General features: G+C 38.9%; 2 non-coding genes across 2 annotated transcripts; one reads left to right on the top strand and one right to left on the bottom strand.

Annotated features, from left to right (window-relative positions):
- Window positions 1-6,015: 6,015 nt before the first annotated feature.
- TRNAS-AGA (transfer RNA serine (anticodon AGA)) lies at window positions 6,016-6,097 on the top strand. Its single transcript has one exon. It is a non-coding gene; the product is annotated as a tRNA-Ser (tRNA).
- A 13,963-nt stretch (window positions 6,098-20,060) lies between these two features.
- On the bottom strand, window positions 20,061-20,142 carry TRNAS-AGA (transfer RNA serine (anticodon AGA)). The gene has a single exon. It is a non-coding gene; the product is annotated as a tRNA-Ser (tRNA).
- Between the last annotated feature and the right edge of the window lie 4,408 nt (window positions 20,143-24,550).

A 24,550-nucleotide genomic window follows, 5' to 3' on the forward strand; every position in this document is an offset into this window, starting at 1 on the left:
CATAGTTTTAAAACTGTGTCCTCGGATGTCCCTGTAGTAATTTTGTTTTCATAAAAATAATGTCTTCTATTGCAAGTTAGTGTATTTTTTGGCAGATGTCTGGATTTGCCACAATTTAAGGCAAGACAAAGAAGTTACTGAGGTCCTCAAGAAATAAGTCCAAAGTGCTTTCCTTAGTTTTATCTTCCTTAGTTTTATCTCACCTACATATACTTCCAAAAATTGTATTTTTAAATTTCAGGTAAAGTACAAGACTATAGACAATCTTATGGATCTTACGCTCTTCAATTAATAATATACTGCTAAAATCAATTTTTACTTTTGTTGCACCTAGCTGTCATTCATTATCCACGCTGGCTGCCGTATAACACTCTGCCTGTTTTCATTCCTGCTTTCCTCTGGGTTACTTCATTTTTTAGAATTCCAGGGTATGAATGTATCACACTTTATTTAACCATTCACCTGTCGAAGGGCATATGGGCTGTTGTGTGAATACATCACAATTCATTTATCCACTCTTCTGTTAATGGGAAACTCCCAAGTTGTACATAGTATGAATTTGAATTATATCAGCTCTGAGGCTACAAGAAATTAGAAATTGTCTTAAGGCAGAGGAAATCCTTGGTTCTGTAACCACACATTTAGCTGAGAATTCATAACTCTAAACTTGTCAATTTTTTCCTCCAAATGCCTTGGCACAGTAATGACCACTCACCGTTTTACATTACACTACTCAATCCTTCTAATTCATCATGCATTTCTAGAGCTAACTGCCAGCAGAATTATATCCCCATCATGGAATGCCATTACTAGGGCCTATACTATCTCTGCCTCTAAAACATAAATATCTCCCTGATAAACTCACTCTCTCTTAACAAGGAGCAATTCTGCATAAGTGTTATTGCACATGTTTCTTTCTTCTGAAAAAAAGAAATCTTGCTTTGGTACATCTGATTGGCAAAGCCTTGGGCACATGCTAGCATTTTCGCTGCACAAAAGCCTGGGGAATTTACCTATGACTTTTCTCTTGAGGACACATAATTCATTGCTAGGGAATTTTGCCTAACATATGAAGTCTTCATCATATTAGACCAACATGTTAATCAATCTGATTTTCATCTACAATTCTTTTTTCATAACTTTCCAAACTTTTCTTCTTCCACTATTTTTGTCTTCCACTCTGATTAAGCCACAGGATCTCTTCTAAGGGAAATTAATCAAACACAGCAAACAAAAGAATAGATCCTTAAGAACTTAATTATGAAAAAGACCACTTAATAAAGAATAGAACCATAAATGAAAAACGTATTCATTGATAATAAAAACTTAAGTATATAGTTCGGACAATACCTATAAGAAAAGTGATGAACAAATTAGTAAACTAAAAACCGCGACTAATGAATAGTATACAAAAAGCTATAAAGAACAGGGAAATTCAGAAACTTATGAGAATATCTAAACAGTGAATGCATAAGACAATATTACTAGTAATTACTAACTTTGAAATGTACAAACTTGACAGAACTAAAACAATAGTCACCAGTAATATATAAAATGGGATGTTGTGATCAAGGTCAAATTATAGTAGAGTCATTTATTATGCTGAAAGATTAAAACTAAAATTCACTGAATTCATAATTCATGCAAATGATGAATGATGACTATTAAAACCAGAATTTGTCTAAAGTTATGGCCAAAGCCATATAGCACCCTTTTGCAATAAAGGGATACCTTGCCAGGGTATAAAAATAATTATGCAATTGTACTGAAAATTTAATTATTATTGGAATTATGTCATTAAATTTTAGTGGTCAAAATTTAAAAGATTGATATTTTTATACATCATTGCAGTTTACTAGATTATTCTTCAGTCATTCTACTATACAATTGAGCCGACTTTCAATCAGATGGATCTCAGTTGTTTCTAATTATTTCTTTTTTTCATAGATTTTATTAAATTTGAATAAGTGAAAATATCATGGATACTGTACGTAATTTTGGAGTTTTTCTCTTGTGAAAGTTTAATATGGCAAAATTGACATTTTGCTTTTAAATTATCTTGACAAGATGGAGAGAATTCTTAAATAGAACTTTTTTTTTCCTGAAGACTCAAGGCCAAAATAAAAAATAGTTTTAAAAAGGTATTAAAAATATTCTAGAAATGAATAGTTAAGATACAATCACATCTTTATTGCTCCTCATTGTACTCTAATATAAACATAAACATTTGTTGGAAGTGAAAATATATGATGTTCTTTCTATAGTTACCTACTTCTGAAAATTAGCCAATGAAGGCCCTGTGGATCACAACAGACTATTGTCCACAATAGTGCTGGAAGATGAATCCCCTAGGTTGGAGGACACCGAAAATACATAGTCGCTGCAACAATGGACCCAAGCATATCAACAATAGTGAAGATGGCTCAGGACTGGGCAACATTTCATTCTGTTTTACATAGGGTTGCCATAATGGCAACTAATAACAACAACAACATCTATTGCTTTGAAGTCCCATCATCTGTCATTTGAGTCACCAGCCACCCATCATAATTATCATTTTTTTAGTCTTAGAATGGAGGACTTCGTATGTATGCATTTGTGGCAAGCTAGCCAGTATTTAGGTGAAGTGACTAAACCATTGTGCCCTTGTGTGGATTTTATCCCATTACCTTACTGATTTTCCTTTCTCTTAAAAGCCAGCCTGGTACATAGGGAGTTGGCAGTTGTTCTATCCTGAGGTATTTGGGGGAATACAATGCTCATCAGTTTAATAATCTCTAGGACTGCTTGAAAGAAAGTTAGAATTTACAACTGACTGTCCTCCTCATCTCATTACCATTGGACACGTGGAAATGGTGGTGAAGGGACAGTGGCTTTTTTTTTTTCTTTTCCATGAGGAAAGAGCATGGCATGTGGATTAAAATAAACTTAGGGGCCACTCTAATTCCAGTAGTCAGTAATTGTAGGTATTTGAGCATTTCTCTCATTCCCTCATTTTCTTTGTTTTAAAAATGAGGATGGGAGCACTTAACAGAGCTGATGGCAGTATGAAATCAGGCTATGTTTGTGAAGAAATTTTGTGAAACTTGATGAACTAACGGAATGTTAGTTATTTTACTTAATACCCATGTCATGTCATTTCCTGTTTTTGTAAACCATTGACAATTGATGGAGAGTTATTTGGAGTTTAAAGGGAAGTGAGTGACACCTTAAAATACAAATACAAAAGAATACACATTCTTTGCTGAGAATCATCATAGCGAGGTTTTTGTTGTTGCTGTTCCTATAATTTTTCACTTTTTACGCTTGGGACACAAAGGAGTGGAAGCAAGTCCCTGTGTGAAACCCATTGCTCACTTTACCATGCATAGAGTACCCCTGGGCTACAGGAAGTTGCAGCACATTTGCTGGATCCATCCTGGCCTAGAACTAAGGTTAAAGCCTGGCTTCACCTTGGTGCAAAGAAAATTTGGTTGCCCAACCCAGAACTCAACTGAAATCCTGGAAAAGGCTATCAGTGTTTGCTGAGTTGATCTGAAGATTATTTGAAAGACTTGTGCTCACGTGATGAGGACTCCTGTCCCTGTGTCCCTTGATTGCCAGAGGTTGGTTTCCTTTTTCCAAGCCATTATTTCTAGACTCTGCTTTCATGTTCTGGTTCTGAAGGTAATGTGGGATCAAGCTAAAACACTACGAGGGTGCCCATTCACATTCAAGTTTGTGCTCCCAAGAGTGAAATAAATAAAAGAATTGTGCTGTGGCTTTGTAAGGGAATACCATATGGCAGTATGAATCAAACTCTTAATATATGAATTATGGGTGACTCTTAAAAAAATTTTTTTTCTTACAATATAAAATACTTAATGAAAGAAAACAGACACAAAATGGAATAATCTGTATAATCCTACTTATGTACTTTTTTTTTTTTTTTTTTAAAGATAAAGTTTACCTATGTTGTTAGAAATGAAGACAACGGTTATCTTGGTGGACAGTGCATGGGAAGGAGCTTCTAGGGTACTGGTTGTGATCTATTTCTATCTGGGTCACCCTGGTTCGTGAACATTGAGGAAAGTCATAGGAACATACACTTAAGATTTGTGCATATTTCCATGTACGTTTTATTTCAATAAAAACAAAGATCATTATTTTCTTGATTCTAGAGAAAGTAATAATAAACCTCAGTATTTAACATAGATCTGTCTTGGAAGAAGTACAACTAGAATGCTCACATAATTTGGACATGTTATCAGGAGGAATCAGTCACTGGAGAGGGACATCATGCTTGGTAGAGTAGAGGGTCAGAAAAAAAGAGGAAGACCCTCAACAAGATGGACTGACACAGTGGCTGCAACGATGGCATCAAGCATAATGATTGCGAAAAAGGTGCAGATCCGGACAGTGTTTTGTTCTGTTGCACATGGGTTCATCATGACTTGGAACCAGTTCCATGGCACCTAAAAACAACATTTAATATAGCAGTTGTTCTGTGGCAGGATTTTTCTAAGTACTTTGCACATATTAAACCCTTAAATCCTTATTTTAAGGAATAGGAAACCGGTTCAGAGATCTTAAATAACTCACTTATAATCACAGGTACCAGGTGGTAGAGTTGGTGTTCGGACTTGCCGGGGAACCCAGGAGTCTGGGCCCTGAAATCTTAACCTCCATTGCAGAGAAAAACATGAGCTTCTTCTGTGATTCTTCCAGGAAGTAAATCTAAGGTTGAGAATGATAATGGACTCAAGGAAGAGTCAATCTAAATATGATAGCGGTATAAAGGCCTAAGAAATTTTACCGGGAAAATGGGGAGGAGTGGAGAGAGATACGGAAGGATGAGGGTGAAGGACGTGAATTCTGTGAAATATCTTAAAGTTTAATGTTAATTTTATCAAGCAATGGTAGCAGACAGGCATCAGCAAAGCGAGGGCAGATGCTCCGATTTAGAGCCAGGAGACTCTTCTGTGTTTAGCGCTGACTGACGCTTCTCCTCTGCTCCATTTCTTTCTTCTCTTCTCTCTCCCACAAGGAATTTTCTTCTCATCTTTCTTTCTTTTGGTTGGAGACCAAACTAACTCAACGAATCTGCCATTTGTTTCCCGGAATCATTTGTGAAGCTCACAGAAGTATTCAAAGTCACTGAAAGTACTGAAGGTAGGGAGAACGCAGGGAGAAAGTAGCGTCTCTAGATTGCGGGTTAAAGGCATTTAGGACTATCCTTACAGTTTTTACTGATGGGAAGTTGCTTTGCCTAATTTGCGACCATTTTTTTTTTTTACCCTCCAGCAGGTCTGGTTTTATGTTGCAGAATTTTTAAAATCTTGGAAATAAGTGTCAATTTACTTTCCACACAAACCCAGTAATAATCTTTCTCTGTTTTGTGAAGCAGGAGTTGTTTACTGGAATAAAAGAATTTGGAACCTTTTGTCAGTGTCAAACGAATATACTCCCAAACAGGAAACACGTGCAACGGCCAGGATTACAAGCTACTTAGAGAGATCTCCGTGAACTTCCACTCCACCACCTCGACTACTGGACCACGACTGCAGTAAGTGTAAAACGCACAACGAAGTAGACCTCATGTAGTTTAACAGCTGCAGAATCTTCCACTCTATGGATGTTTTAAAAGTCAAAAATTAACCGTCATTTAGGGGTTTTCAGGTCGTGGCTATACCATATAATTCTGCAGTGACTGTTAGAGCCTGTTCCAGTTGTGGGTGTATCTCATGGATCCTCATCAGAGGCAGACAGAACGGAAAGCTGGTCTTTTGGAATATCTTCTGTTTAGCTTCATTTCTTCAACACAGCAGGATAAGGAGTCCTCTCAGTTCTGAAGATCAAATGTTATCTGCCCGTTTGGTGTAACAGCATGACAATCGTCTAAATAATGTCAAAGAGTAAGAAACATTGACGGCAAATACACTTTCTGGTGTAAAATGTGATCTTATGAAAAGGTAAACCTCACGCCCACAAACCTCACTACAGCTATTTAATGCTAAGGAGAAGAGTGTCCTCCAGGTAGTCGTGGCCGAGTGGTTAAGGCGATGGACTAGAAATCCATTGGGGTTTCCCCGCGCAGGTTCGAGTCCTGCCGACTACGGTCCTTTACTCTTTGGAAAGTTAATTACCGGTCTTTTAAAAAGTAAGGTAAATTTGACCAAGAACTTCTCATTCATCCCAACCAGTAAAAAATTCTTTCTCTCCCTCTCTGTCTCTATATATAATTGGGGGGGGGGTAAGTTGGGGGGGGGGTAAGTTCAACCTCAATCCTAATGATGTTTCCTTTTCCTTCAAGAAGAGCCGAGGTTTTGACGATTCTTCGTGTTCCTTGCAACCAAAACCCTGTTTGAAGGCAGCCCTTTCCTAAAGAAAAATGTTGGTAGGAGTGTTTGCATCCCTACAAAACCGTCCCTTGTCAGGGATCTTCTCCAATCATGCACGTCTTCGTTCACATAGACAAAATTTCAAGAAATTCAGGATCAAACCAAAGGGAAAGTCAAGGCTCACAGCTACGGTCGCCTAGACACGAATACAAATTGGGGATCAATAAGCAAAGCACTACACAATTAAAGAAATTCAGTAAAGCAATTTTCTTTGTAAAGGGTGGACGACGTCACGCTGAGCCGGCTTGTCCTGCGGTCTAGGACCGTGGTGAAATGAGAAAAAAAAAAAAAAAAAAAATGAGAGCGGCTAAAAATGAGGTGATTTTGACTCACTCTGGGCACCAGTCCCAGTTCAGACGCAGAATGGCGATGTGTGATTAAGAAAGCATGGCTTAGGTTTCTATCAAAGAAATACTTGACTCTGTACTAAAACCTGGGCTTCGGGAGGAGGAGCCTGCTCCTTCTTTGCAAAACTTTTCATCGGCCCTCTCTCCCTCTCCCACACCCACTGCTGGTTGCTTAGACTCGGTAAAACAATCTAATTCTAGAAAGTCAAAGCTAATGAAATGTTAAGGTGCTTCTGCAAAATAACTCCTAATTTGAGTTGTGAGTGTGTCCTGCATCTTAGTACAGAATTTGAAAATAAAAAATTTTGTTAACAGATCCTTACAGTGTTGGTGGCATAGGCGGGAGCTCCTTCTGTTCTGGGTGCTTCCTCCTGGCAGAACCCATGGAAAATATTCTCAGGTATTGGCGGCGGAAGCAGAGGTCCTGGGTCAGGACTGATCATTACATACAATTTTGCTTTGTGGAGTAACTGTGTCTGCTCTAGCTTCTGAGTACTTCCGTCAGGATTCAAGAGGGAATTCTTGTCTCCTTACTTTTTAACTACTGAGGTGGCTTGTAAAGAAGGAAAATAAAACTGAAGACTAGATATGGGTGGGCAGTGTCACCAAAACCGGAGTTGCAACAGAGATGTAAATGAGGAAGTGGAGACCTGCTAGAGCCACGCTTCACTACCTGGTCATTTCAATATTCAGAGAGAAGTGCTAGAGCATCAGTATATTTCAAAGAAATATACGCAATTCACATATGTAATGAAAACCTTTCTAGTAGCCACATAAAAAGGAAAAAGAAGCAGGCATAATTACTTCTAATAATATATTTTATTTCACCCAACATATCCAAAATATTATTATTTCAACATGTTAGCAATTTGAAAAATGGACAATGAGATATTTTACATTATTTTTTTGTATAAAATCTTCAAACTCTGGTGTGTATTTTACACTTAGAGCATATCCCAATAGGAATCAGTCACATTTCACTGTCAATAGCCCATGTGGCAAGTGGCTACAACATTGGACACCATGACTCTAGAGTGTGTGAAGAGTATAAAATTGAACTGATAGAAAATTGAAACAAGGTGTGCTCTAATGGAAACAACCTGCTACAGTTCAAGATGCAAGTCTCCTTGGCTACTCAGCCTGTTTGAGCCAGCTCTACTTGGTGCTTTAATGACTATTGCATCTACTATAGCATCTGCTTCCAGATACTAAACTCACTACTTCCTCACTGTATCTGCCAAAGCCCAGTGTGTGCTGCTCCTGTCTCAATATGGTCGACAACTCCTTGGACACCATCATGGACAGCTGCTGTTTCAGTACTGTGGGCAGGGGCTATTTCTGGGAAGATAGAGGCCAAGAAGTCTATATACTGCTTCCGCTCATCAGTCTCTTTTATTTGTTTCAGCCATGCCCAGTGTTCATCCATTATTGGCTGGGTTGTTCTAGTTAAAGCCAAGGTAGGGGTCCTCAACTGTAGAAATTGAGAATTATCTTCAGCATTGGAGTCTGTCACTTCCAGCTTCTTTACTTTAAATCCTTAAAGACTGCTCTCCCATGTCCCATGTCCCCTACCCTGAAAAGTCTTTAAGTTCTTCCCTCCTCCACTTGCTTCTATGCCCTTATAGTGTCTTTGGAGATAGAATTGTTTAAGAAAATGTAAACAACAAAATAAGTGCTCCTATATACCCCTTTGTACATATCAAATTGTTTCTATATTTATGATTCATTCTGCCATGCTGGTGGGTGTGTTTATGGAGAGATGAACTGTTTAAGTCATATCTGAATGCTTACATTCCAGGTGGTCAGTTATTAAATAACTTTAAATGACAGTTTTATTCCATACAGAAACTAGCCCTGTTTATTAATCTTACTGGTCTCCTAGGTTGGTCTTATGTCCTCCACAAAATAATAAGTTCCTTTAGAGTGTTCCTTAATCTCTTTGGCTTTCTTGGTGCTAGTAGAGGTCTCAATAATGTAGGTGACCAATTAATTCATCATTTTTTCTTTGTATGTTTTAAGAATCCTTAATTTTTCTTTTGCTTCATCTGTTAGTCTTCCAAAACAACAGAACATCCTAAATAAAATGTTATTTATGAAGTGTGTATGATTCTGAAATGGAAAGTGCTACTTCCAAGTAGAAACTGCAGTAAAAACCTAGTGAAAACACAGGATTCAGAGTACTCTTTGAGACTTAATGGAAATAATGTTGCCTTGCATTGGCCTCTCTTTTCCATGCCTCATTCCTAAACAAGAAAGAAAGAACATCATAAATTAAAGGCTTCTCAGCGGAGATCTCAGACTAAGGGTTTAAAAGGAGCCGAAATGGAGGTTCCAATCATTCTCTCCCCCATGTGTCTGTTCGCTTGCCTTATTGTGGGGGCTTGTTTATTATTGTGATGCTGGAAGCTATGCTACTGGTATTCAAGTACCAGCAGGGTCACCCATGGAGGACAGGTTTCAGCTGAGCTTCCAGACTAAGACTAGGAAGAAGGACCAAGCAGTCTACTTCTGAAAAGATTTAGCCAGTGGAAACCTTATGAATAGCAGAGGAACATTGTCTGATATAGTGCCAGAAGATGAGCCCCTCAGGTTGGAAGGCACTCAAAAGATGACTGGGGAAGAGCTGCCTCCTCAAAGGACAGTTGAACTTAATGGCATGAATGGAGTCAAGCTTTTGGAACCTTCATTTGCTGATGTGGCATGACTCAAAATGAGAAGAAACAGCAGAAAACATCCATTAATACTCAGAATGGGTAATGTACAAAGTATGAATCTAGGAAAATTGGAAGTCATCAAAAGTGAAATGGAATGCATAAAGACTGATATCTTAGGCATTAGTGAGCTAAAATGGACAGGTATTGGCTGTTTTGAATTGGACAGTCATATGGTCTACTATCCGGGAACCACAACTTGAAGAGGAATGGTGTTGCATTCGTCATCAAAAAGAACATTTGAAAATCTATCCTGAAGTACAACGTTGTCAATGATAGGATAATATTCATACTCCTACAAGGAAGACTAGTTAATACAACTCATACTCAAATTTACACACCAACCACTAAGGCCTAAGATGAAGAAATTGAAGATTTTTACCAACTTCTGCAATCTGAAATTGATCGAACATGCAATCAGGATGCAATGATAATTACTGAAGATTGGAATATGAAAGTTGGAAATGAAGAAGTATCGGTAGTTGGGAAATAAGCTTTGCCGATAGAAACAACGCTGGAGATTGTATGATAGAGTTTTGCAAGACCAAGGACTCCTTCACTGCAAATACCTTTTCTCACCAACATAAACAGCCACTATACACATGGACCTCGCCAGATGGAATACACAGTAATCAAATGGACTACCTCTATGGGAAGAAAGGATGCAAAAGCTCAATATCATCACTCAGAACAAGGCCAGGGACCATCTGTGGAACAGACCATCAATTGCTCATATGAAAGTTCAAGTTGAAACTGAAGAAAATTAGAACAAGTTGACAAGAGCCAAAGTACATCCCACCTGAATTTGGAGACAATCACAAGAATAGGTTTGACACGTTGAACAGTGATGACAGAAGACCAGATGAGCTGTGGTATGACATCAAGGACATCGTACATGAAGAATGAAAAAAATAAATAAATAAAAGCCAAACCCGTTGTGGTCCAGTCAATTCAGACTCATAGTGACCCTATGGCGGGGAGCAGGGGGAGTAGAACTGCTCCATAGATGTTCCAAGAAGCTCTAGGTTTGCAGCCTTAGCACTTAACCACTAAGCCACCAGAGTCTCTTGAAGAAAGCAAGAGGTCATTAAAAAAACAGGAAAGAAAGAAAAGGCAAAAATAAATGTCAGAAGAGACTCTGAAACTTGCTCTGGAACATCGAATAGCTAAAGTAAAAGGAAGAAATGATGAAGTAAAAGAGTTGAACAGAAGATTTCAAAGGGCGGCCCAAGAAGACTAAGTAAAGCATTACATTGACATATGCAAAGATCTGGAGATAGAAAACCAAAAGGGAAGAAAACGTCCAGCATTTCTCAAGCTGAAAGAACTGAAGAAAAAATTCAAGTCTTGAGTTGCAATATTGAAGGATTCTCTGGGGAAAATATTAAACGACTCAGGAAGCATCAAAAGAAGACAGAATGAATATAAAGAGTCACTATACCAAAGAGAATTGGTGAACGTTCAACCATTTCAGGAGGTACCATATGAGCAGGAACCAATGGTACTGAAGAAGTCCAAGATTCACTGAAGGCACTGGAAAAGACAAGGCTCCAGGAATTGATGGAATACCAATTGAGATGTTTCAACAAACAGAGGCAGTGTTGCCAGTGCTTAACTCGTCTATGCAAAGAATTTTGGAAGACAGCTACCTGGCCAACTAACTGTAAGAGATCTATATTTATGCCTATCTCCAAGAAAGGTGATCCCACCAAATGTGGAAATTATTGAACAGTATCATTAATATCACACACAAGTAAAATTTTGCAGAAAATCATTCAAAAGCAGCTGCAGCAGTATATCGACAGGGAACTGCCAGAAATTCAAGCTGCATTCAGAACAGGATGCGGAACCAGGGATATCATTGCTGATGTCAGATGGATCCTGGCTGAAAAGCAGAGAATACCAGAAAGATGTTTACCTGTGTTTTTTGACTACATAAAGGCATTCAACTGTGTGGATCATAACAAAGTATGGATACCATTGTGAAGAATGGGCTTTCCAGAACACTTAATTGTGCTCGTGAGGAATCTGTACATAGATCAAGAGGTAGTTGTTTGAACAGAACAAGGGGATACTCATTGGTTTAAAGTCAGGAAAGGTGTGTGTCAGGGTTGTATCTTTTCACCATATCTAGTCAATCTGTATGCTGAAAAAATAACCTGAGAAGCTGAACTATATGAAGAAGAATGGGGCTTCAGGACTGGAGGAAGACTCATTAACAACCTGCTTTATGCAGATGACACAACCTTGCTTGTTGAAAGTGAATTAAATGCTTGAAGCTTTTACTGATAAAGACCAAAGACCACAGCCTTCAGTATGGATTAAGCCTCAACATAAAGAAAACAAAAATCCTCACAACTGGTCCAATGAGCAACATGATGATAAAACAGAGAAAAGATTGAAGTTGTCAAGGATTTCATTTTACTTGGATCTACAATCAACACCCATGGAAGCAGCAGTCAAGAAATCAAAAGATGCATTGCATTGGGCAAATCTGCTACAAAAGACTTCTTTAAAGTGTTGAAAAATGGAGACGTCACCTTGAAGACTAAGGTGCACCTGACCCTGGGATTTTCAAACACTTCCTCTGCATGTGAAAGCTGTATAATGAATAAAGAAGGCTGAAGAAGAATTGATGCCTTTGAATTGTGGTGTAGGAGAACCAAACTGAATATAGCATGGACTACCAAAAGAATGAACAAATCTGTCCTGGAGGAAGTACAAACAGAATGTTCCTTAAAAGCAAGGATGGTGAGACTACATCTCACATACTTTGGACATATTGTTGGGAGGGATCAGTCCCTGGAGAAGGACATCATGCTTGCTAAAGTAGATGAGATGGATTGACACAGTGGCTGCAACAATGGGCCTAAGCATAACAGTGATTGTGAAGATGATGCAGGACTGGATGGTGTTTCGTTCTGTTGTACATAGAACTACTATGAGTCGGAATCGACTCGATGGCATCTAACAACAACAACAACAATCATCCTCTGGTTAAAAAAAGAACTGGATTCCACTCCATTCTGCTCGAGCTACCTGTGTCTCATTCTAGTATTCCAAAAGTGTATTGTCAGGAATCTACACCCCAAGAGCCTTCTGAGAAAGGAGAGAGAAGCTCATAAAACTAGCATGACTAAGATGTTAGCTTCAGGAATGCGTACACCTTTGGACTCCTAACTTATAAGACTAAGGTTAATGACCCATTCAGCCACATTTCAAAGGTATTTCCTTAGCAACTTTGTGCTTAATTACAGTTTAATGATGGTAAACCTCATTAGTTAAATTTGGTATGTGACATAAAGGAGACACTTAAATGCACAGGATTCTCAGCTTGGTATCCATAATCTCTAACAGTATTTGAGAACTCCCCGACATGTTGCCACAATTGCTACTTTTGTGTCAGAGGTGTCTCTTTATGAGAGGATGAATAAGTTTTATTCTACATACCATGGAGTTTTGAGCAAAAAAAAAAAATTTTTTTTAAGTTTTAATAGGCTTCTTGAGATTTTTCTTCTAGAGAGTTATCGTTCGTAAACAAAAATACATCCACAAAACAACCACAAAACATTGTGGGAGTAAGAAAAGAAATCCGAGTTCTTAATCCAGCCCTAATGGTCATCTTAGACTCAAAAGGGATGACTGGCAAACCCTTGAAGAAAGAACTGAAGACTGTAAAGATTGCGAGCAAGAAGTTTTATGATGATAACAATTTGAGAATGACACTCATGGTAGAAAAGAAAGTGAGTAATGTGCATATAAGAGATGGGTGAAGGAGGAGGATGTCTTTGTTGTTTGTTGCCCTGGAGTCATTCCAACTCATGGCAACCCCACGTGTTACAGGATAGAACTGCTCCATGGGTTTTCTTGACTGTAGTCTTGCAAAAAGAGATCACCAGGCCTTTTTTACCGTGTTATCGCTAGGTGGGTTAAACCACCAACCTATATCAGTCCAGTGCGGTTTGCACCACCTAGGGACCTTGTGTCTCAGGTACTTTTTCAATGAATAAAACCAAAAAACCCAAATCCATCGCCATCAAGTCCGACTCATAATGACCCTATAGGAAAGATTAGAACTGCCCCATACAGTTTCCAAGGAGCCCCTGGTAGATTTGAACTGCCAACCTTTTGGTTAGCAGGCATAGCTCTTAACTACTATGCCACCAGGATTTCCTTTGAGTAAATAAGAATCAGAAAACTATCTCTCTCATACCTGGGAGCAGAGTGGGGAAGGGGAGGTATGCTGGGCCCATAACCCAGAGGTTGATGGATAGGAGCCATTCTCTGCTAGGTTCTTGCCTTTTGATCTTGAACGTACACGAAGATGTTCTTGCCACCCTCCCCAACTAGAAAATCCACAAAGCTGGAATGTTAGTCAAAAGAAAGGACTGCACCAGTAACAGCTTCACAACCATTCTTGCTCATGGATTGAATTACCTCACTTTCATTGCTCCTACTATTATATCCTCAAAGCTCACTAAATACTCCAGAGTTTCATTTGTCTTCTACCTCAACTGTTTACTCTCTTACTGATTGTGTGACTCTCACTGTTATTGTTAGTTCCTAGTTGAGTAGATTCTGATTCATGGTGACCCCATGCTCAAAATATCTGATGAATCAGAGAAGCCTTACCATGACTATGGCAGTGCATGTTATTTCTTCAACTGTCGGGCTGTTCTTGTTTTTTAATGGGATGAGGTCAAGATATAGTGTAGAGGGAAAACATTAGAGAAAGACCTGGAATAATGTGAAAATCTTCGTGCTTTGAGTTAAGGAGGGTGGTAGATTAGCATGTGATTCCACCTTGTCCTTGTCAAAACCCGTAGAGGAAGGGAAATGGAGGGAAAAGTGTTCAGTTGGTAAATTCTGGGTAATGGCAGAGAGTGGGGTGGAAGGAGGAGTGGAAAGAAGTGGGAAAAGAATAGGAGAAGGGAGATTGGAGAGAGAGGGTGGAGAAAAGGGGGAGAAAGTGAGGACAGAGGGAGAGAGACAGAGAGGAGGGGCAATTGAGTGAGGGTGCAGAAAGAGGAATGAAGTATGGGATTTGGACAATGTGAGGCTTAAGGGAGTTGCTCCTCATCAACTGAAGTTGCTCTGGAGTCCCTTCAGGTAAGGGACCAAATGGAACTCCCAGCTTGAACCAAGAACCTCTTGATCTGCAATTAAATACTGCCGAACCATATCACCACCTCCCTAACAGGTATCAAGTGAAATCCTTATCCTCCTGTCTCTACCGTCAGTGAGCTCTCCTCCTCCTTCACATCAACACCCATTTCCCTCTGCAAATTTTTATGTGACTTGAGCCTTGTGGTTTTCTCTTGACTCCGCAGAGGTAAGATGATCCCCTTTGTGCAGTCATTGCTTCAAGGAATAAACTCTCCCGAGTCAATTTCGCCCAACTTACAGAACCAGACTTTAATCTACTTTGCCTCTGCACTTGCACTCACTAATCATCAGCAGTGCTGAGGCTCAATGATCTGTTCATTGAGAAATGCTGAGCTGCCCGGGACTTCCCCATTGCCAAGACCTAAGGTGAATTAGAAATTACCAAAACTTGGGAAAGACCTTGTATTCCCTCAATTCATGGACAGCTTAGTCAATAGACTGGCAAACTTTTAATCTAGATCTAGGGTTCAAATTCCTGTCCTCTTCCTTTTGATTTTAGGCTCAATAGATATGGCCCACCCACCACCAGGGAGGATCCTACCCATTGGAAAATTGCTGGGAACCCAGTAAGTAAAGAAGAAGAAAAAGTACAACAATTTGCAGATCCATCTCTGGTGGTATCCATCATTGCTTTTGGGCTTATTTGATTCTTATTTAATACACCTAAAGGAAAAGTCAACACACTGACAGTCCTAGATTGTATGTGAAGAACAATCACACAAAGGGTTCCTTCTTTTCCTTTTCTTCCTTCCTCTCTTCTTCTCTTCCTTCCTTCCTGTCCTGCCCTGGATCTCCAAACTTGCAGAGACAGCAGAAAAAGAAAAAAAAGCAAATAAAGCAATTGCTTACAAGGCAACACTTTGGAATGATGCTAACATTCCTTGCTATCATGGCCTCAGTTAGTTCATGCTAACGATTCCATATGTTCATAAAATGACTAGGAAAACTTTGTAATATCTCTATTGATACTACATTAAATGTTTAATCTGAACATCAATATTTTACACTCTATGATTTCATAAAAACTAAATACAGAACATGATCAAAAGAATACCCACAGATGCATCAAGAGACTTTCCAGAGATTTAAAAAAAACACACACACACACAGTAAAAAACCTTTGCAGAAACTTGTTCTCCTGGAATGTACTCTGGACAAACATCTTATTTTCAAGACTTCTTTTACCGAGTGCTAAATATAATCTAGACTCTGATTTTGGGCCTAAAGACATCACAGGGACCAAAATAGACAAGTAAAGATTTTGGAGAATCTATCAATGAAGGCAGAACAATGAAGGTCATCAATGGGACAGAAGAGGTGAATTTAGGGTGTAACTTAGTGGATGACTTCATTTGGTGTGGCGTGTTACCCAGATCTGGCCATTTTGAGGGCTTTATAAAGAAAAAAATACTTGTACCAGCAGATGCTTTCAATTTCTTGGAATGGGCTCCACCACTCCACTCTTTTGAGAATATACAGCCTTAAAATACTATTCTCATATTTCAGGCTTTATAGAGAGCTGTTTTCTAACAGAGTTTGGAACATAATCCTTACATGAAAACACTGTTCTAGGCTCTTTTTGAGCAATTACCATGAACCTCTTCCCGGCTTTTCTGCAACAAAATTTTTTTGGTACCAAGAACAGTAGAAGAAACATCAAGAACTGATCATAATTACTCCAATGATGACAAGGGAAAAGCAGGAGAGAGGAGCAACCTCGGACTGTCAACCTGAAGCGCTGCAGGGAGAAAGAAATGGTCTTTGCAAAAGACTAAAGAATCACAGGTGTCAGGATTTGAACCTACCCAATTAGACCCCAGTGGGCTTCATAGCCGTAGTGCAAAGACAATTTTATTGCATTGTGAATGTTTTTTAATACAATGGGAGGAGACACTCCCAAGTTGAATGAGATGGCTATGACTACTCAGTAAAAATTTGTGCTGCACAAAGGACTGTGTGCTTTGTGATTTAAGGATAGCAGCCACTGGATTAACAGAGCAAAATATCTCTGCCTTCTCTCTCTCACAGTCCACTTGCCCACTTAGAGGGAGAGTGTAGAAAACAAAAAACCTCCTGAGACCTGGAATTAAAAAAAAAAAAAACTATGTTAAACAAAGGTGTCAAACCGTTTCTACCAGCAGTCTCAAGTGGAAAAACATACAAAGAGCACTTTTAACATTAGTTTCAGTTTACAGTAAATTTTAAATTTAATTCCATCAAATACATTTGTAGTGAACACTTGCTTAAAGGAAGCCCTTTGTGACAGGCTGTGGGCTCTCTGCAACAAATATGTAAATATGTATGATCTAGTGAATCAAGTGTTAGTCTATTCTCACTTGAATTAAGAACAAGAATGTAGACGAAGGAAGGAATTTCTCCAAAAGAAATTTAGAAACCAGAGCTTGCAACATAACACATACAATTTATCTTGCTTCAGTAAATCGGCTAATTTCCGGAACCCAGCAATAGTCAATGGTCCTGTAAGCAGCCATTTCTTGACAAGTTCAGAGCTGTTTTAAGGGAGAATATAGACCTAGAAAGAGGAGCTGAGATGAGAAGGAATTTGAACTGAATAACCAAGGGGTTCATGTATGGAAAATAACTGATCTAGGTTCTTGCTCCACTACCTAGCTGTCAGTTTGTCATACTGTGGTGGCTTGTATATTACTGTGATGCTGGGAGCTATGTCATCAGCATTTCAAATAACAGCAAGATCACCCATGGTGGATAGGTTTCAGTGGAGTTTCCAGACTAAGACAGACTAAGAAGAAAGTCCTAGTAGTCTACTTCCAGAAATTAACCAATGAAAACCTTATGGATCACAATAGGATATTATCTGACTTGCTTGCTTTGGACACGTCATCTGGCGGGATCAATTACTGAAGGAATATATCATGTTTGCTGAAGTGGGATGAGGCAGTCCCTCAGTGAGGTGGATTGGCCCAATGGCTTAAATGATGAACTCAGGCATGCCACTGATTGAGGGGATGACACAGGACTGGGCAAATTTTCATTGTTATACATAAGGTCATCATGTGTTGGAGTTGATTCAACGGTAGCTAGCTATCTAAGCTCTTGCCTGTGAAACATACATTAGAGTAGAAGCTCCATCAAGGCCATTCTTTCTACAAATGGTATTACATTTTTGTGGTGGGTCAGGTGCTGTGCTTGGTGCTACAAGCACAAAAGTAAACAAGAAAAAGACACAGTCCCTGCTCTTGTGGAGATCAGTGCCTACCAGGAGGGATACTCTAAAAACATAAATAAAATAAAGCTCACACAGGAAGAGTTTGGGGAAACTGCTTGTGGCTGGCATAATGGTACAAATGCAGTGAAATGCATGGATAAAAATGAAAACTGTAATTTCTAGGTGGATGAATATTAGAGAGACTGACTGGAAGAAAACATGAGTCTACCACATCCCACATATATGATGTGCACAGTAGAGGGATAGCTTGTGGCCCCTGATTGTTAGAGAAGGTGCTTGATTCTGAGGAGCAACAGCATGAAAGAAGATAGAAATAATAAGTCTGGCAATGGGATCAGCAGCATGGCTCAGGCAAGGTCTTGAAAGTCATTTGCTTTAGGTGCACATGTATCTGCTTTACTTTGTGAAGATCAGCAATTTACATGGGCCATGGTAATGAGCTCAGCCATTTCTAAAAAAGCTTTCCTCCCTGGTACAGTGATGAGGGTAGGCTTGTCACTGGGAAAACAGATGCTTGGCCCATGTCAGAAAAACTGTTTGCAACAGTTAGAAGACACTTGTTTGGACTCCGCCTATTCTCTCATAGTATTTTATGCATTTCCCAAAACAACAAAAAGCAGCTGGAAAATTCTTCTCTGTCCCATCTCACGTCACAAAGTTTTATCAGGAAAGAGATTCTTAACTTTTTTGGGGGGAGGGGGGGAGATATTCAAAATCCCAAGGCATATAGAATAAAACATATAAACTCTATCACAGAAAGATGCTCTGGCACAAAACATACAATTGTGGAAACCATGTCAGGGAGATTACAGGAATTGTGGAAGACCATGAGTGACAAGGTAGGAATCCCCTTCATTTTGAACTCCCCTTCATGTCATAACCTAATTTAACCAATAAGGTTCGGAATCACCAAACTGTAGTTAAGCAGGAGGCTGCTTAAGAAATATCACCTTTGAATTGAGGCCAAATGATTCATTAACTTCAATCTTGTAAATTAGGAGGCCAAAAGTGCACCCAGACCCAAAGCTAAGATCCTAGTCAAACCAGTTCTTTGACCTTCTCCCTCTTTTCTCAGAGGGCTCATGGGGTGTGGGTCCTTCACAATACAGTCTGAGACACTAAACTGAGACACTTATAGGTCCGGGACAGTGGAGGCTGAATAGAAAGGTGATCGAAATCTCTACTGGAAAATGCGAAAATACCTACAGATGAACTTTTTAATGTATGCATTTAGAAAGGTATTGGATACGTGGACGGCAATAAAGAGTCAATTTTTAAATTCATAAAGCAGCAAAAAGTAATTCAAAAAACAATGAAGAGTTTTTACAAAGAAAGAACATGCTCATCTTCCCAAAGCTCAGGCCTCAGCACACACGGCCAAGTCGTGTTTTTCCTGCGGGTGATTATGCAACTCTAAGTTTTTTGTTTGGAATCTGGTATTTGATCAATGATCAGAACCAGAACTGTGTTTGCAAAAACTTATTAAAGTATTCTTGGATGCGATGCAATAAAGTATGACAACTCTTCAAGACAGATGTAAGGACAAAGTCCCACTAAACTGCCAAGGCAGTGACTGGCCAAATTCTCCTAATAATCCCCATGAAGGTATTCACCTGTGGTAAGCCTTCCTTTGGTCAATACACTGATCCATACTTTGTTCCTCATGCAATGTGATTTTGCACCTGAGCCGGGGCTGGGTCTGAGTCCAGAATGCGTCAAAATCTCACCTCGATTTTCTCGTTCTCGCTTCACCACCATCTTGGACCCCAGGACAAGCCAACTTGGCATGAGGTCATTGACGCTTTTTGACTGGATTACGAAGAAAATTGCCTTAATTTCTTTAATTGTGTAATAGTTTGCTTTTTAATACGCAATTCGAGCTCGCATCTTGGATACCACTGCTATGAGTCTTGGCTTTCACCTGTATTTGAAACTTCCTTTTCAATGTGGATAGGGACGGACATGACTGGAGAAAGTCCTGATAAGAGAACAATCCCGCAAAGACGCAAACACTCATAACAACATTTTCCTTTAGGAAAGGGCTGCCTTCAAGCAGCGTTTCGGTTGCAGAAAACACAAAGACATAGCCAGAGCCTGGGCTCTTCTTAGAGGAAAAGAAAACACCATTAGGACTGCGGTCGAACTTACTTAAAATAATAATAATAATAACCTCTGTTTTGAGAAGCACTCGGCCAAACTTTCAGACTGGTAACATGCCAGTAAATTATCTTCCCAAAGAGGACAGGATCGTAGTCGGCAGGATTCGAACCTGCGCGGGGAAACCCCAATGGATTTCTAGTCCATCGCCTTAACCACTCGGCCACGACTACATAGCACAAGACTTTTTCCTCAGCATAAAGTAGCTGTAGTGAAGTTTAACTCTTCACAAGATCACGTTTTGTATCAGAAAGTGTATTTCCTGTCAGTGTTTCTTACTCTTTGACGTCATTTAGATGGCCATAATGCTGTTGCGCTGAATTGTCAAGTGACACTTTACCATCAGAACTGGTAGGACACCTTATTCTGATGGGTCGATGGAAAGAGACATTTCAGGAGGCCAGTTTTCTTCTCTGTCAGCCTCTGATGGGGATCCACGGGTTCTATGCCACAACTAACATTCCCTGAGGAATCATGAGTTATAGCAGAGACTTGAAAAACTCTAAATGATCCTTAGCTTTTTACTTTTTAAACAAATTTTGGAAAGTTCATATAGTGGAAGATTCTGCAGTTGTTAAAATGAATGGTGCATTTCTATGTACTGATAGGAAATGCACTCCAGGACATACTTTTAGGGGAAAGAAATAACCAAGAAGCAAACAGATTTGCTACCAATGGTACAAAAAGAGAGTGGAAAGAAGATTGAGCACACATTTATGTTATAACTCTGGAAGATTATACCAAGCCTGATTTCTACAAGTTTGCTGCTGTGGATAGAAATTTCATCACTGAGCATACAGTAGAAGGGAGATTTTAGTTTTCACTAAATATACTTCAATATAACCTGAGTTTTCTATGATCGGTACTTACTATTTTTAAAATATTTCAGTTTATAAAATGAAATTCTTAATGTGCAAGGAAAATAAACTTTATGCCAGTTGGTTATTGCTTTTTATTAGACCTGGTTTTCTAGTCACAAAGAAACAGGGAAATTTTGCTGTCCTGGCCCAGTATTGGAAACCCTGGTGGTGGTGTGGTTAAGAGCTATGGCTGCTAACCAAAAGGTTGGCAGTTCCAATCCATCAGGTGCTCCTTGAAAACCCCTTGGGGCAGTTCTACTCTGTCCTCTAGGCTTGCTATGAGTCAGAATCCACTCCATGGCAGTGGTTTTTTTTTTTTTTTTTTTGTCCAGTATTTACTTTTGACCCTTCTTCCCTTCCTTACAAAACAGGCTGCAGCTGCCTGAAACCCCCTTAACCTTTATATAGACAAAAAAAAAAAAAAAACCTCAGCAAAATAAAGTTGAGAAAGAAACAGATTCACCAAGAGATTTGAATCTGCATCACTGAATTCAGAGCCAAGAGTGTAGCCATTACACCATGGGACTACCCTGAAAAGTCATTCCTTCATGATATAGTTAAAGCCCCGTTCTTCATTGTGTTTAGTGTTATTGATTGGAATCTAAAATTCCCATCTGTATTTATCTCTCTTGGAAATAAATCTTTAGTTAGGAACATCTGCATGCGTATTCTGGAAACCCTTCAGAAAAAAACAATAGTAAGAAAATATCTACCCCTTCCCACCCCTGCCCCCACCCCCAAACTCATAATTCCCATTTCTTGGTTTTCTCTAATTACTCATATACTCAGCCGTCTTGGGACTTGCTTTATTCACTGAGAAAAACTTATAGAACTCTTAAATATGAAATACCGGTGTAAATCATTATGTTATATAATATTTACATATTAGTGTCTATTGTGGAGATGAAGAAACTGAACCAAACATTATATTAAAAGCTCCTTCAAGGCCATTCTTATAACAAATATTGGTTGTTTCAGTAATGTTGTGGTAAGCCAGATAATGCTCTTGGTGTTGTAGAAACAAAGATAAACAGGTAAAGGACATGCCCTCTGACCTTGTGCAGATTAGTATCCACTAGGAGGGATCCATAGGAACCCTGGTGCTTGGCTGCTAAGGGAAAGGTCAGTGGTTCTGAGCCTACCAGCTGCTCCATGGGAGAAAGGTGTAGCAATCTGCTTCCGTACAGATCACAGCCTTGGAAACCCTATGGCGCAGTTCTATTCTGTAAGGGCGGTTGTATTCTGTATGGAGTTCGACTCCATAAACTTGCACAAAAATACAGCCCACAAAGGAAGAGTTTGAGGAAACTGCTTCTGGCTAGCAGCTTATTGGCAGAGATAATGTGGAAATCACAAATGAAAATAAAAACTCTAATTTTGCAGTAGAATGGAATTGTAGATGATGATAGGAAGAAAGTGCTTACCTACAATAAATTTTTTTTTTTTTTTTTACAATACACCATACAAAAGAGGCAAAGGAGGCAGACACCTAGCAGACTAACAAAGCCAAACTCTGTTATACGGAAATACTACTAAAGTTAATAAATTCCTGGAAAATTTGATTTAAAAAATTTTAAAGAAAGCAGAAACAATTAACAATAAAAAAAATCAGAAATAATAATGGCAGGTCTATTAACATAATTTTATGCATCCAGGCTAATCATAACACCAAAAGCTGGTAAGGATATTATAAAAAGAAAAATTACTTGTCCAATCTCACACATGACTTAGATGCAAATGTCTTAAACAAAAAATTAGTAAAACAAATAAACACAATAAATGTGTGTATAAGATAGTGTATATATAGAGAAGCTTATCATTACATATTTAATTTCAGAAATTATTCACCACTTTAATAGAATAAATAAGAATAATTATAAGATAACTTCAATATGTATAGAAAATAATTAGGTAAAGTACATCCTTGTTTTATAAATTTAAAATACTCAAAGTAAACTAAAAATAGAGTACTTTCCTAATAAAAGGAGGGGGAAAAAAAAAACCCTACAGCAAACATCATATTTATGGTACAAGGCTGAACGAGGATACCCAGTTTCACTATTTTTGTTCAACATTCTACTGCAGGATCCAGTTGGTACAGTAAGGCAAGAAAAAGAAATAAATGATACAGGGCTTTTAAAGAAAGAAGAAAAATTGTCAGATTCATACATTGTATTATTGTGTATGGGGAAAATAAACAGAGCTACAAATGAAAAAAAATTTATTTGTACAAATCTATAAGTGAATTAATATGTAAATTTAGCAAGGCCATTAGATATATGGCCAATATAAAAAATAAATTATATTTCCATAAAACAGAAAGCAATTAAAATGCAAATAAATATCATTTAAATATCACCTAAAACATCAAATACATATAAATAAATATGGTAAAAGATGTATATTACCACCATAGAGGAAAATATAACAACTTATTAAGACAGACTGAAAAAGAATCGAGTTAATCAACATGTACTATATTCGTTGAGTGGAATGCTCAGCGTTGTCAAAAAGTTGATCCTCTATGAAATTGGTCTGTAGACTTTATGCACTTCTATTCTTGAAGGCACTGGGTGGGTTGGGTATTCATAAGCCAGCATTTGTGCGAAATTTGACAATTTAATTTTTATAAATATGAAAGAACAAAGGGCCTAAAATAGCCAAGACAACCTGGAAGGGAAAAACAAATTCAGGTGACTTACTTTACCAAATACCAAGACACGTTTTAAAGCTACAGTAATTGAAAAAATATGGTGTTGGTAAAAGAATAGGCAATAAAGATTGAGCTTTGGAAACCTTAGGCGACAGTTCTACTCTGTCCCATGTTGTTGTTAGGTGCTGTGGAGCCGGTTCCTACTCACAGCGACCCCATGTACAACAGAACGGGTTCTGCACCATCCTCAAAGTCGTTCTTATGCTTGAGCCCATTGTTGCAGCCACTGTGTCACTGCTGAGAGTCTTCTTCGCTGACCCTCTACCAAGCATGATGTTCTTCTCCAGGGACCGATTCCTCCTGAAAACATGTCCAAAGTCTCGCTATCATTGTTTCTAAGGAACATTCTGGTTGTACTTCTTCCAAGACAGATTTATTCGTCCTATTATAGGGTTTGCTCTGTCCTATAGTGACCCATAAACCAAAACCAAACCTACTGCCGTCGAGTCGATTCCGACTCATAGCGACCCTATAGGACAGAGTAGAACTGCCCCATAGAGTTTCCAAGGACAGAGCGAATCCTATAGGACGAATAAATCTGTCTTGGAAGAAGTACAGCCAGAATGTTCCTTAGAAACAATGATGGCGATACTATGGGGTCACTATGGAAACCTGGTGGTGTAGTGGTTAAGTGCTACAGCTGCGAACCAAAGGATTGGCTGTTCGAATCCGCCTAGGCGCTCCTTGGAAACTCTATGGGGCAGTTCTACTCTGTCCTGTAGGGTCGCTGTGAGTCGCACTCGACGGCACTGAGTTGTTCTTTTTTTTTTTTTTTGGTGATAGGGTCGCTATAAGTAGTGGGTTTGGTTTTGGGGTTTTGGTTGACATCTCCGTAAGATGAAATCTGATGCAAACCATACGGTCTCTGACCCAAAAATCAACCCTATTAATTTCGCTGAATTTATTCTGACATTTACGTGCTTTCATCTCTCTTTGGTTTTTGTGCTTTGGGAGGGACAGAGAATATCCTCCCACGGAATTCGGGTCCTTGGAAAAGCCCGTTTTCTG

The sequence above is a fragment of the Loxodonta africana genome, chromosome 1 (assembly GCF_030014295.1).
Source record: "Loxodonta africana isolate mLoxAfr1 chromosome 1, mLoxAfr1.hap2, whole genome shotgun sequence".
Taxonomy (NCBI): Eukaryota; Metazoa; Chordata; class Mammalia; order Proboscidea; family Elephantidae; genus Loxodonta; species Loxodonta africana.